At 48.0% G+C, this 14,962-nt stretch overlaps 1 long non-coding RNA gene across 1 annotated transcript in view; it reads right to left on the reverse strand.

Moving 5' to 3' along the window:
• Nucleotides 1–4,618: 4,618 nt before the first annotated feature.
• Nucleotides 4,619–14,962, reverse strand: part of LOC119381300 (uncharacterized) — a 43,471-nt gene continuing 33,127 nt past the window's right edge. Inside the window, exon 4 of the long non-coding RNA XR_005181368.1 lies at nucleotides 4,619–4,845. This is a non-coding gene — a long non-coding RNA (uncharacterized LOC119381300). The remainder of the gene's footprint in view (nucleotides 4,846–14,962) is intronic.

Consider the following 14,962-nt stretch of genomic DNA (forward strand, 5'->3'; position numbering starts at 1 on the left):
AGCGCGCTAGCGGTTGCGACGCGTTGCAGATGCGAGAGTCGTCGGCACATATGCATGACTCTACTCGATATTCTGATGCTGGTCTTATCGCCGGCTCTCGCGAGGCTGCCCTGCTCGGTAGGGGCGCTTGCAATACTTTGGACATTCGTTTGGCCGATGGTGCACAAAAGGTAATAAAATCGGCGGTGTGCTCTTTCCGCTTCGTCAGGAATGCGTCCATTTTCAATCTTCGCGACTGCTCACGGACGCGCAGGCTGAATGTGAAAAAAAAGGAACAGCGTGGACGGCCGCGCTGCGCAGCTCAAACCGGCAAGATCAATTGTGGGTCATCCAGCAAGCCCGTGAGACGGCGAGGAGACGGGGTCTCCGGTTCTCCTCTGCGGTGGCCTAGGCCGTGGCCACGAATTAGCGGGAGTTGTGAATAAAGTTGCTACCACCACCATGCGGGTGTTGGTGCATTGTCCTTGCGATCCAAATGCACGTTCAAAGGAATTGAACAAATGAGCCGATTGACCACCAGTTACAGAGCCCTTCAAGTGCATATTCTGGGTCTTCCACTTGATCGATTGCGGATCATCAGTATTATTCACGTCTTCGATGAAGTTTTTCTTATAATACATGGCTAAGTGTCACGAACTCTTCGATCTGTTCGGCGAGGTGAAGATGGCGAAAATAGGATAATGATTGCTAATGTCAGTTTTAATGACAGGAACCAAGGGTAATGCAATTCCGATCAAGGGAAGTGTAGCGATAGGGGCGTACCCTCTCGCTACCACCGCCGAGGACAGAATAATCTTTCTCATTGGCCGTTGCACGGTGAACCGCGTGCACCGCGGAACGATGGACTCGATGGATTAGCTTTTTGTTTTTTCGAAGAAATCTATAGACTAGCTATTGCTAGAGACAAGCCTATGAACTGAGAGATAATTACGGCAAGGAAAGCATGGCGGTACTATTTGCAGCATCTGCTTGAAGTGTAGTATTATGGCCTAAAGGAAAAATGAAAATATACATAACAGCTAGGCGCTAGGGGGGGGGCCTAACCCAACATTTTCATTGGTTTCGGCATTACAGAAGCTAAGCTTGCGAAAAAATCACAGCATATCCACGAGGTGAATGATGATGAGTGGGGCGAAGCTCCGGAAGGAATCATTGGTAAACCGTGGAACTCTTCCGTGAAATTCGCCCAGTACATCATATAAAGAGCGTGAAACACCGTGTATATATTAAACATCAAACTTTTATTGTACTGTTCGTTTACGTGGTCCCTTCATTATCACCGCTTTGTGATCGGTGAAATGCAGAGAAAGTGTGCGCTCCCGAGCGAAAGAGAAAGCGCGCCAAGAGCGAGCGCCTTGTCTGCCTCCATCTGGTGACTCCGAGCGAAAGAGAAAGCGCGCCAAGAGCTAGCGTATTTTACGATCGCAGCCATCCAAATGACATGCGCCATTCGCATTATACAAGCACCATCTGTCATCTTTAAACAGCAACTCTCAGAAGTACATAAAACGCCATCTAGTGAGCAATTCATTACACTAGAGCTCTAAAAAATACATGAAATGCCATCTAGTCAGCAATTAAATAAACTAGAGCTGGCTGAATACAAAGTACTACAGAAGAGGGAACAACCAAAAAAAGGCCTCACAATGGGATGACGTCCTTAAATCCTTAAATCTAAACACTTCGACAGAAATCTGTCTGCCTGGTTAGAATATTTAGGAGGTTAATATGGCTCCAGCCAAGTTTAAGAGAGCCCGACGTTTCGGGACCGATTCGGCCCCTTCCTCAGGGGGTGACTGGTTTGGTCCTGGAAGCTTCTCCCCGACTTATTCCACCGCGGCTCCGGATTTCCCTTTCCCTCACGTTTCGGAGGCCGTGAAAGTAAACCGAGGGCATTGTTCCTAGGGACCGGTTCACATTCGCCGGCGTGTTTTGAATGTGACACGACTCGAGCAAGAGACTCCTTCCCACATTCCTTTCTGTTTCCAGAACAGAAGCGCCGTCGAAGTCGATCTTATGGTCGTGCTTTTCACAGTGCTCTGCAAGAGCGCTGCGTTGCATTTCCATCTTCCTGACGTCGTTCTTATGTTGGCGCATTCTTTCTGGGAAGCACTTGCACTCGCCTATGTAGCTAGCTGGGCATTGCGAACACGGCACCTTGTACACTACGCCTTGGTGTTGTTCCCTCGGGGGTCGATCCTTCGGCCGCGGTAGCAGGTGGGTGAGCGTCGACGCGGCTTGTATATCACCGTGACCCCCTCTTTTCTGAGAATCCTGGCGAGCTCTTCACTGACGCCCGGCACATATGGTATGACAATGCGCTGGGCTGGCTTCTTGGATTCCGTTGTCTCCGGTGGGGTGGCCGGGGAGGGGGGAGGGGTTCGCGCAGCGTGTCTTTTGGCACACGGCGCGACACTCGGCGAATGAAAGATTTGGTGTATCCGTTCTTTAGCAGTTCAGCGACGACCCTCTCCTCTTCTCTCTTTCTCTCCCCCTCCGACGTGCAGATTGTTCTTGCACGTGAAAGAAGCGCCGAAACTACCGAAGCTTTGTGGGCAGTCGGATGACAGGACGTGAAATGCAAATACCTGCCGGTGTGCGTTGGCTTTCTGTACACCGAGAAGGTCATGCGCTCGCCCTGCCGCCCGACTGCCACATCAAAACACGGAAGCGTCCCGTCTCGCTCTCGCTCCACCGTGAACTGTATCGCCTGGTAGACGGAATTCAGATGTTGGAGGAAGCTGTCTACGGCTAACTTCTTTATGACGCAGAAGCAGTCATCCACGTACCGCACAAACACTTCCGGCTTGCCAATAAAGGAGTCTAGTACCGTTTCTTCAATGTGCTCCATTGTGAGGTTCGCAGCTGTAACGGAGATCGCCGCCCCCATCGCGGTCCCTCTGGCTTGTATGTAGAAGATCCCGTCGACGCTGAAGTATGTCCCATTGAGGCAATACTCCAGTAGACGACACAGTTCGTCGATGCTTAGGCAGCTTCTTTCGCTCAAGAGTTTATCTTCCTTCAAAGCTGCTCGTGCGCAGGACACTGCTAGCGCTATTGGCACACTGGTGAACAGAGACACGACGTCGAACGAAACGATGCACTCATCACTGCTCACTGTCACATCTTTCATGCGCTCCACGAAGTGGCTGGCGTTGTGTATGTCGGTTGGTGTTTTTCCCACGAGCGGCGCCAGAGTCCGGTGGAGATACTTGGACAGCGCACGGAGTGGAGAAGATGTAAAATCCACGATAGGACGGAGCGGTACAGTGGGCTTGTGGATCTTGGGAAGCCCGTAAAATCCTGGCGCAGAGCCGTTCCGGCAGATAAGCTGGAGGTAGGTGGTTCTTGCTTCCGGGTGCCTCTTAAAGATATCCGCCAGGAGCATGTTCAGTTCCCTTTGGACTCTTGGTGTGGGGTCTTTCGCCAGCGTTTCATAGGCCGGGCTGTAAAGGAGATGACGCACTTTGTCGCTGTACGCCTCCCTATCGAGCACGACCATTGCGTTGCCCTTGTCGGCTGGGAGGATGACAATGTTCTCATCATTCCGGAGTGAACGGATCGCATATTTCTCCTCCTTCGACACGTTGTGCTCACGGCGCTTTCCTATTTTTGATAGTACACCGATGGCCTTGAGACGGACATTTTCTCGAATGCCGTTGTCGATACTAAAAAAATGCTTGCTTTAGCAGAACGCACTTCCGCGGGTAAGCGATGTGAGCAAGCCTAATTTTAAAGCGGCGAGGTTATAAAGTAGATCCTAAAAAATAGCATCCCTCCTGTAGAAGCTGTCATCACTGCGACGCTTTTATTACCAAAGCATGCTTTGACCATGTGAGATATCATATATCTGCACGAAGTCACCTTAACCCAATGCTTAGCGCTCCATCAGATTCTTTGAAATGAGTAATAATATAGTGTTCGTCACCCACTAAATGACAAAATCAAGGCGCTGATTGTCTTCATCAAATGTGTGACGAATAGTTAAAATATCGCCGAGGAGGGTTTGCAATCTTGCCAATATGCGCTTCTGTTGAGAAAAAGCGTTCAAAGGATTCTAGCACGCTACATACAGCATATTGAAATAATAAAAAATATAATTCCTAAATATCGTCTTATTTTTTATTGCCGGGTTCGGCGGAATTAGAGAACGCCATTCAATTCAATTAAAACATGCGGCTGAATGAACGCCACCGATCGCATCAGGAAATTGAGAAATCGGATGGGCATCCTGTTTAACGACATAATGGAGGCGTCAGACGTCTATACAGTATATGCATATTCCATCTAGATTGCTGGCGAGCTTCAAAGGAACCGTAGAAATTCTGCCACACTGTTGAAGGCATCACGTTTCAACCGTTTTGTGAACTTTCTCATCTGTTATTTTCTTTCAATGCGCAGGAGAAGATCGCCATCCTTCTTGCCTTTTTGTCTTATCACAGGCGTTTTTCCTGCGTATATCCTGTGATGTGTGTGAAATTGAGGGTCTGGAGAGGCTCTGTAGATCTCCAGAATGTCTAACACAAGCTCTAAGTTCTAAGTTCTAAGTTCTAAGAACCTTGTGGATCATGTGACCAAAACAAAAGTCAGAAGGTCCATGATTTATAGCATCGCTGGTGCCAAAGGAATGACGATCGTGAGCGTTTATTTCCTTACAGTGATGCGTTGCGTACAATAAATTTCATTCAGGTAGTAGCGCCGGCATGCGATGAGCTGGCATCTGGTTCCTCTTGCGCACACTTACACAGCAATTCATTGTCGAGTCATGACATCTCCAGTCATCATTAGCGATATCTCCAAAGCAATTCTTAGCGCAGTAACCTCCCTTCCTTTCGCATCTACTTCCTGCGCAGCGAAAAACAAGAAAACAAGCATCACTGTGCATAATGTTTAATGGTCAAAATACAATTTGTCAGGTGTAATACTGCCGAATATTGGCAGAAGTGGGTAGGCTTATGCGGCAACCTTAGTATACAGAGATTCGGCAAACAACCTATGCCTAGTGAAATGGATGTAACGACTGGCATGCTATAACGTACCCTTGTCACACAGGAAAACTTAAGTGCACTTCACAGATAGTGTAGTTCTTACGTTTACACACAGTAACGCTTAGTGACACTTGCTGCAGGAGGCACTCGCGGGCGAATGCGTTCATCAAACTAACTTCGCTACGGCGATGTTAATATCTGCGCTAATGGCCTAAATATAGATAAGGTGCTATAGAAATCTGAGTGCACAGTATGGGTAAAAGATCGTATTCGTTATTAGGAATAATATTACGTAGTGTAATGCTTTATACTTAAAAAAAGTCAGAATTTCGCTGCAAGGGCGAAGCAACGAATGCGATAGCAAGAAACTGTAACGGTATACGAAGTGAGGCTCGCCAATGAATGCTCTCAGTTTGAACAACGCTCCTGTTACAAAGGCGGCCGAAGTAGCGAAGGAAACTAGCGTGCTTCAACTGTCGAGCTGTGACACTTGGTAGATCGCGCTCATTTTCTGTTTGTTCGTTTAGCGGCGTCCCTTGAGCTCGAGTGACTTTCGTACGCTCCATAACATCAGCGCGGACATCACGGTGAAAGCTCGAAACATCCCTCCCCCCCTCACCATGAGATAACCGCGCGAGCTGACAGCGGAAGGGCAAGGTTCTTCTTGCGCAAATATTAGAAGAAGCGAGCGAGCTGGCCGACGACTTTTAAATGCGCCCGTTGCGCTCCTCGCGCCATCTCGCTGGTAACGAAGAAACGCTTATGAGCACCTGCCGTCTCTGAGTACTGCCAGCGGTAGAGGGTGTGTATATAACGCTCGCCGTTAGCTACCTGAAGGATCTGCGTTTTTTGGCGTAGTGGTTAGCGCCATACGCTGCGTAGCGAGAGGTCGCTGGTTTGATTCCGCGCTTCGGAAGCATTTTTCTGAATTAATTTTTGGGTACTTCATGTATATATATATATATATATATATATATTATATATATATATATATATATATATATATATATATATATATATATATATCTATATATATATATATACAGGGTGTTTCAAAAATGTGTCCTGTATTTTTTAAAAATCACAGAAAGGAGCTATCTGCGTCCTACCGGCGGCATTACCTTAACTGTGGGAGAGGGCATTTTGAGATGCGTACAAACATTAATTACAGCAGTAATTATAGAAATTAGGAAAATTAACTTTTTAACCAGTGGAAATAAGTGGTCGAGTCAAATGGGCGAATGGAAGCCCTTCCTGAGAATAGCCCATAGCCGCTTTGAAATTTCCGAAAGGCGGCTACTGGTAATCACCGCGGAGCGATGAAATCTGGCTCATTTTGCTGGCGATACCGAAACGCGTCTGCCATTTACTGCGGAAACGCCCTCAGTGAAGACACTGTTTCCCTCGCACGGGGAGGGGGGGGAGGATAAGCGTTGCCATGAAACGAAGTATCTAGATCAACGGATGATAACGGCGCTCGCTTATCCTCCTCCCCCCTCCCCGTGCGAGGGAAACAGTCTCGTCACGGAGGCCGTTTCCGCAGTGAATGGCAGACGCGTTTTTCGGTGCATAGGTTTCGGTATCGCCAGCAAAATGAGCCAGATTTCATCGCTCCGCGGTGACTACCAGTGGCCGCCTTTCAGAAATTGCAAAGCGGCCATGGGCTATTCTCAGGAAGGGCTTCCATTCCCCCATTTGACAGGACCACTTATTTCCACTGGTTAAAAAGTTAATTTTCCTAATTTCTATAACTAGTGCCGTAATTAATGTTTGTACGCATCTCAAAATGCCCTCTCCCACAGTAAAGGTAACGCCGCAGGTAGCACGCAGATACCTTATTTCTGTGATTTTTTAAAAAATACTGGACACATTTCTTGAAACACCTTGTATATACACATTCGTATACATATACGATGCATGACGGCGGCGACGGTGACGGCAAAAACCAGCGGAAAGTGTCCATGTATTTGCTATCGCAATAAAACTTGCTCATTACTCTGTTCTTCAAGTATTATAGGCCGATGGCCACCTGGCGCATGAAAGAGTACACGCCGTGGAATGACCGCATTCAGCGCGTTTGTAGCTAATGCTTATTAACACTTTCTTTACCAAGTTGTTTGGCCGAAAATACTGCAAAAATAGCGATATGTTTTTAAATTTGCCTATTTGCTTCTACGTGTCATAAACAACCAAAAAGGTATGGAAATTCGCTTTCTTCGCATGATACAAAAAATATATTTTTCTGCAAATCTGCGGAAAATTGACTTCAGTACATTGCACCACGGAAAGTGCCCTAACTTGTCCAGTCTTCCGTGCAGAAAATATCGCTGATATTGAAAAAAAATTAAGCGCTAAGCCAAACGAGCCCGTCAAAAAAAAAAAAAAAAAAACTCGGACGTGCCGGCGGGGTTTGCTTACATGTAACGGAGCCGGCTGCCGAATCGCGATCGTTGTCCAAATACGATGATTTAGAGAAAGCATGCTGTTCTTTGTAGTCACTACGGCACGCGTACACTGTATAGAAAGAAAAAAAGGGTCATTTGGCTGTTTTTGGGGAGTTCTGGCTTGCCACGTATATGATTCTCTTAAAACAGGCACATCAACTCCCTTCGTGAGTCATTACACACTTCGGAGAGCCGTGTGACCCGCAAAAGAGTTAACGTGCCTCTTTAAAGGGGTCATGAAGCACCCCTTGGGCTGATTGAAAAAACACATCCTGCGGAAAGCTGACACGGCTATGAACTGCTCTGCCAAATATTACAGTCGTGCGCGCCGCGTAATGGCCACAAGCGGAACGCGAAGTTGCCGTTTCCCCAGACACCCTCTTTTCAAACAGAGGCCGGTTCTCACTCTCGTCGGTGGGCGGGGCGTCTGTCCGCTGTACGTCGCAAGAGACATAGCATGCTTATTGGCCGATAGCCGACGTAAATCGAGAGCGGCGTTCGGATCAGATGCGCTTCTTGCCGCGGGGTGCCGCCACTTGCCGGCGCCGCACTCCTCAGTACAAGGTAGCCGCACTCGCGCAAGCGAATCACAGCGGGAGAGCGATCGCGTTTCATGACGCGCGCTGGCGTAACTTTTTTCCCCCATGCCATCCCTCCCTGTCTAGCTTCCAGTGCGCTCGCCGGCACGAGAAAAGAGAGAAAGCGCTGGGAGCGTGCGCCAAACCCCCGTAACTCCGCTGATTCTTGACGGATTCGAGAAATTTTTGCGGCAATCGATTCGGGAGGCAGTACACTCCGATACTGAGGCCATTAGATCATTACTTGGAAAAGTGGTTCATGACCCCTTTAAACAGAGTCATATGCGTGGCAAGCCAGGACTACCCGAAAGGAGTCACACATACTCTTTTTTTAGAGTATACGACAACTGAAATTCTTCCTTCCGCAAAACTTTGGCGAAGAAGCGTGTTTCCTGCTTTCTTTCTATGCGAAGCTGTTGCCTGCGCGCGTGCCTCGCTCGCGCTCAGAGGAGTGTACCATATCCTAATTCCTGTTACCAGAATCAAGTCTTCTTGACGGAGATGCATGCTTTGAGTGCGTTTTTTTATTTCTTTTTCTCTGCCATCTGCTCAAGCCAAAGAGAACTCAGCAAAATGAATTAAGGTAGCTTAATTTCGGCGCCCCCAAACGCTTCTTCCGTCGTCGATGAGCCTAGCTCATTTTCGGTGGGAGCGGTGCAAACCATGCGGACGAGCTCATCTCATCTTCGGTAGAGAAAGGCTTAAGGCGAAACCTGAAGTATGTCAACAGTTTGTGACCCGTAGGAATTGTCCTGTGGTACAGAGACTGAAGCTATGATCGGTCTGCGAGAAGGGAGGATGGAACACGGTTGATATTGTGACGTCCTAAGCACCGGAATTACTCTACAACCGGGGTGGACAGTTAATAATTTCAGTACAGATAAGTATTACTTTGTTCTAATTTGGAAACATAACAGCGTCAAGAGCGTTAAAATGTGGAAGACAGCAGCAGCTTCGCCGATCTATTGAAACAACTAGTAGTTGAGATTTTAACACGAAAGTGTTTTATGCCGGGGCCCATCAAGATTTCACTGACGTATTTCCGCCACGGATATGGCGTCGTCAAATGTACACTGACAGATGACAAAGAAAATATCTGGAACAAAAAGTTCCGTCGCTTCGAATCGAGCCCACGATCCCCCGCTCTACAGTGCGCGGCGCTAAGCGACTCGGCCACAAAGCGTGCGCTCTTCAACTCCCTAACGGCGAGCTATTTATGTACACCATTTACCGATGTCGGTACTCAGAGCTCGGTATCACTTCAGCGTGTTCTAATTATCACGAGCCAGGTGGCGCGAAGGGCGCGAAGGACGCGCTTTAAAGGTCGTCGCCCCGCCCGCTGTGATGCTCGCACGCCTCCTACCTGTATATATACATCAGTACTTTGCCCTACAGGGCGTGGTTGCCCGTGCGCGGGACTTATCTCGTGATGGGGGCGGTTTGTACGTCTTGTGCGTTAACTGCAAAGGTAGCGTCGAAGTCACAGAGCGCACGAACGTCACTTCGCTCGTTGTAGCGGCCGCGTTTGCAAAATGAGTGCACTGCTTAAACACAAAAATGTAACAACTGCGACAGATGTTGGTTCCCGCTCGTCCTGAGTAGACTTGTGCGTTCGTTTCGTGCGTCCTTCTTCGTGTTTGATGGTGCTGTAGCTGCCAAACACCAACAGACATTGTACAAACTCTCATATATCAATGCGCAATATATACCCAACTACACAACTACATATGTGAAGACACACTTCACTGTCGTGTTATACCAATTCCCATGACGGAGGGATCAGCCTTGTTTTTTTTCCTAATGACGCAAGAAATAGACGTCCCACGTTTGATCAGACACGTTGCCATTCAAGACCCCTTTTCACGTTTTCTTTCGGATTAATGAGCATTATAAGAGTGTGCGAGTGTTCATGAAACACATGTGGATGAAACCGTGCACGCCTGAAGTAGTATGGGGCGCTTGGTCACTTTGCCGAATACAGCACAACGCATCCGAAATGCCACATTTTGGCATAAATAACACATGAGAGGGCACCTAACGAAGCTGCCTCCCTCTCCTGCCATCACGTTTCAGCATGTCATGAAATTGCTGAATCTTCACATGAATCTTCATACTGCCCTGACGCTTTTGTTTTCTGATGAGCTTGAGGTGCTGCTCTGCTACGCAGTAAAATTTACGTAGCTCCAGAGATTGAGACATAGTGCACAGGACTGTGACGAATGCATACTTGAGAATAATTGCAGCCGGCCCTGAAACAGTTGTGAATGTCATTGCCGAAGTACCTCCTCAAGAAACAGTAGCTAAGTTTATATGGTTGCGTCACGTGATTTCCTTCGCAAGGGCACAACGTCTCTACGCTGGCAGGGCTAAAAGAATTCAGGTATCGTTCATCAGATCAAACCTGTAGAACATCACGACATATTATTCAAGTAGATTCTTTGAGGCATAAAAGTAATTTGAAGAAAAACTACAACATTGCAACAACTACATATTCTGCACAAAGAACACGTTAGAAATGCAACTTCTCTCATTGATTTACTATGTGTATTGCTAAGTGAATTGCTAAGAGTAACTATGTGCGTGCTTATTTCGTGAACTTTAGCGCCGTGATCCAGACTTCGGGCGCTTCATACCATTAAGCAGGATGGCAGCTTCATAGACAACGTCAATGAGACAGAGTTCGCAGGATAAAGATCTGAAGCGCAGATTACACCCACGCAAACTGATATCACATTGAACCAGCCATGTCACGAATCTTGTGGAGCTAAGAACAGCACGCTTTCACTGCCGTAGCCATTATGTGGACACTACCGGAGCATTTTTACCGTCGGCGTCACCATGTCTATCTATCTATCTATCTATCTATCTATCTATCTATCTATCTATCTATCTATCTATCTATCTATCTATCTATCTATCTATCTATCTATCTATCTATCTATCTATCTATCTATCTATCTATCTATCTTTATATATGGGCCGAGAGTCTCCGTATAATGGCGGTGGCAGTCAGAACGTCTGTGTACATATATATATATATATATATATATATATATATATATATATATATATATATATATATATATATATATATATATATATATAGATAGTTGAGGAAGGAAGACAAAACGTGCAAAACAAGTTTGACTAACGTCAAATGCGTTTCCCACCGGATCCATTGAACTTCATCCTCGCATATATATATATATATATATATATATATATATATATATATATATATATATATATTTTTTTAAACCGTAGTTCGGGCATGTGCACCTGTGTGTAGTGGGTCTGGGCTTGAGAGAGGTGAAGAGGAAGAAGACGTGCCTTACGGTAACGACAACCTCGGTGTGAACAAAAGGCCGCTGAGGCTATTGCTGATCGGTAGAGAAGATCTTACCTCTGTCTCGAATGCTCTGCGCCAGTGCCGTACCTTTGAGACGCTGAAGACACGTCGCATTGCACCGAAATTTGAGCGTCTGGCTAATGTCACAACCGTCGCCAGCGTCGATGTGAGTCCGCCCGCAGACCTTGCTTCAACTATTCGGCAAATTGTGCGTGAAGAATGCGGTGACACGACGTCACCTATTCTCCGCACTACTCGACGCCAGTAGCACCATGTGCTCCTTTGCCACCGTCAGTGTGCGTTGCGGACACCACTTAACCAGGGAGAATGTGGCCGCATCCAGACATATTGGCATTTGAACAGCAGTATGCGCAACGCTTTCGTCCCGGCCGCGGCACACAGCGACAGACAGCTACAGTCCAGGCTGCTGAACCTCCGCATCCGGTGAGACGACCCTTCACGGCGAAGCGTTCTCAACAGCATTTATTTGCACGACCTGTGCCCGTGTGATACAGCTGCGGCGTCGAAGGCCACATTGTGAGGTACTGCCATCGCCGCCAGCCGCCGCGGTACGACCGCTCGAAGACATCTGACCGACCTCGTGCTTCAAGTACCTACATTCTCACAGGAAGCTCGGCCAACCTAAGACCAGGGATGTTGCGAAACCCCTCTCCGGCCTCCGATCGCAGCTTGACACAACCGCCTGCTCTTCGAGGAATCCGTTCGCCGTCTCCTCGGCGCCGATACCAGTCGCCCCCTCCGGAAAACTATTCGACGCGGCCGTTGGAGGTGAGGTCGCTGGACATTCTTCGATTTCGACAGAAATACCTCCGTCCATTTGTACGTTCAAGAATAAGGTTTGTGTGTGGATAGACAGCGTTTCAACTCTGGCCTTAGTGGACACAGGAGCAACCATTTCAGTTATGAGTTTCGCGTTCAAGCGCCTTCTTGGTCGAAAAGTGATGTTCTGCTGGGACCGTACTGATACGTTCCGCGGAGTGAGTGGTGAGCTCCTACATCCTGTTGGTGTGTGTAGTGTGGAAGTTAGTTTGGGTGGTCATGTCATTAACGCAGATTTCGCAGTTCTACCTCATGCCACGCATGACGTAATACTGGGCCTAGATTTCCTGAAGCTGTGCGGTTCTAATGTTGATTGAGGAACGGGAGAAATTACCGTAGATTCGAGCATTCCGTCTGCGTTTATGGAACATCCGCCTTGTCACGGAAGTGCCCTTTACGTATGCATGGATACAGTTGTACCGCCGTTGTCAGCAAAGTGTGTCCCAGTCATTTGTTCCCCCACATCCGACAAAACATTTGACGCTACCGTGGAACCGATTCACCTTAGTTGCATGAAGAAAAATGTTCTGATACCTTATTGCACGCTGTCAGTTGTTCAAGGGTGCACTAGCTTATGGAACATCAACTGTTCCGATAAACCCACGATACTACCGGAGGGTCTGAAGCAGGCGGCGATTCGTGAACAGCAAGTCGTTTCTCTTGCCAACCTTGCCGAGAGCCGCGATTCCCCAGATGAGTCTAATTCTGATAAAGTGCACGCCATAGACTCCTCAATTATGGCTATGATCAACAAAGAGCTATGCACTAACCAGCGTCGTGAATTGGCGAGTATTATCACGAAACACTCCGAAGTTTTTGACTTTGCCCAGAAGGAGGATCAACCATCATTTCCTCCTTCTCGCATACAGCGCCGCATTGATACGGGATGTAATCGCCCTATCCGTCAGAAGCCATACCGTGTGTCACCCTCGGAAATCAAGGTTATCCATGAACAAGTTCATGACATGCTAAAGAAAAATGTTGTCCAGCCGTCGTGCAGTCCGTGGGCAGCCCCAGTAATCCTGGTTAAGAAGAAAGACGGCTCATGGCGATTTTGCGTTGACTACCATTGCCTCAACGCTATCACCAAAAAGGACGTATATCCTCTTCCACGGATCGATGATGCTATAGATTGCCTTTCATCGGCTTCTAACTTTTCATCTGTCGATTTGAGGTCAGGCTATTGGCAGATACCAATGCACAAGGAAGATCAGGAAAAAAACGGCATTTGTTACACCAGACGGACTTTTCGAATTTAATGTGATGCTGTTCGGGCTGTGTAATGCGCCAGCCACGTTCGAGCGCTTCATGGGCATCTTGCGCGGCCTGAAATGGGAAGTCTGCATGTGTTATTTGGACGATGTAGTGATCTTTGGGCGCACATTCCGTGAGCACAACACACGTCTCGACCTTGTGCTAGAATGTCTAAGAAAAGCACGATTGGAGTTAAACTCAAAGAAATGCCATTTTGGAGAGCGCCAAACACTTGTTCTAGGGCACTTGGTAGACAAAGAAGGCATACGACCTGATCCAGCGAAGACGGCTGCAGTGGAAGCCTTCAACCAGCCACTCTCAGTCAAAGAACTACGGAGCTTTCTGGGACTATGTTCGTACTTCCGTCGCCTTATTCCTCCATTCGCTAACATCGCGCACCCACTGACATGCCTGCTTCAAAAAGGCGTATGGTTCGAATGGACCCCGGAATGTGCGTCCGCCTTTTGTGAACTCAAGTTCCGATTGCGTCCCGTCCGATTCTCCGACACTTCGACCCTATGGCTCCCACAGAAGTGCACTCGGACGCTAGCGGCGTTGGGGTCGGCGCTGTTTTGGTTCAACGCGCCAATACCAAAGAACATGTCGTGGCGTATGCGAGTCGCTCCCTAAGCAAGTCTGAGCGTAACTACACCGTTACAGAACATGAGTGTCTTGCAGTGGTCTTCGCAGTACAACGTTTCCGGTCACACCTCTACGGACGCCCCTTCACCGTCGTGACTGAACATCATTCTCTGTGCTGGCTGGTGAATCCGTGCGATCCATCCGGTCGACTTGCACGTTGGACACTTCGTCTACAGGAGTACGACTTCACGGTTTCATATAAAAGCGGTCGCCGGCACGCTGATGCAGACTGCCTTTCGCGGCTGCCGCTTCCCACAACGGACTGTGACGCGGACAACTTCGACGGGTACATCGCATCGTTGGAGTCAGCATTTCCTGACAAGAATACGTTTAGGACTGAGCAGCAAAAGGACAGTACTTTACAGGAACTTCTTGCTAACGGGCGCAAATCATCGGCTACTCGTTTCTGCATACGCGACGGGCTACACGCGACGGGCTACTATACAAGAGGAACTATTCTGCTACTGGTTCGCGATATCTTGCGGTAGTCCCGAAGCGTCTCCGCGTTTCCATTTTAAGAGCCATGCGTGATGATCCAACATCTGGCCATTTAGGAGCAATCAGGACTCTCTGCCGCCTTCAAGAAAGATTTTACTGGCCCAAGATGCGTCAGAGCACGCAACAACACGTGTCTAGCTGCAACGAATGTCAACGTCGCAAGCGTCCAACAAGTATTCCTCATGGTCGACTACACCCCGTGCCGCCACCAAGAACTCCATTTGAGCAAGTTGGAATTGACCTTGTTGGTCCCTTTCCGTGGTCCTCCAACGGAAATCTTTGGATCGTCGTGTGCACCGATCATCTGACACGATACTGCGAGACGACTGCTATACCATCGGCTACTGCACGTGACGTGTGCCTCTTCAT

The sequence above is a fragment of the Rhipicephalus sanguineus genome, chromosome 2 (assembly GCF_013339695.2).
Source record: "Rhipicephalus sanguineus isolate Rsan-2018 chromosome 2, BIME_Rsan_1.4, whole genome shotgun sequence".
Lineage (NCBI taxonomy): Eukaryota > Metazoa > Arthropoda > Arachnida > Ixodida > Ixodidae > Rhipicephalus > Rhipicephalus sanguineus.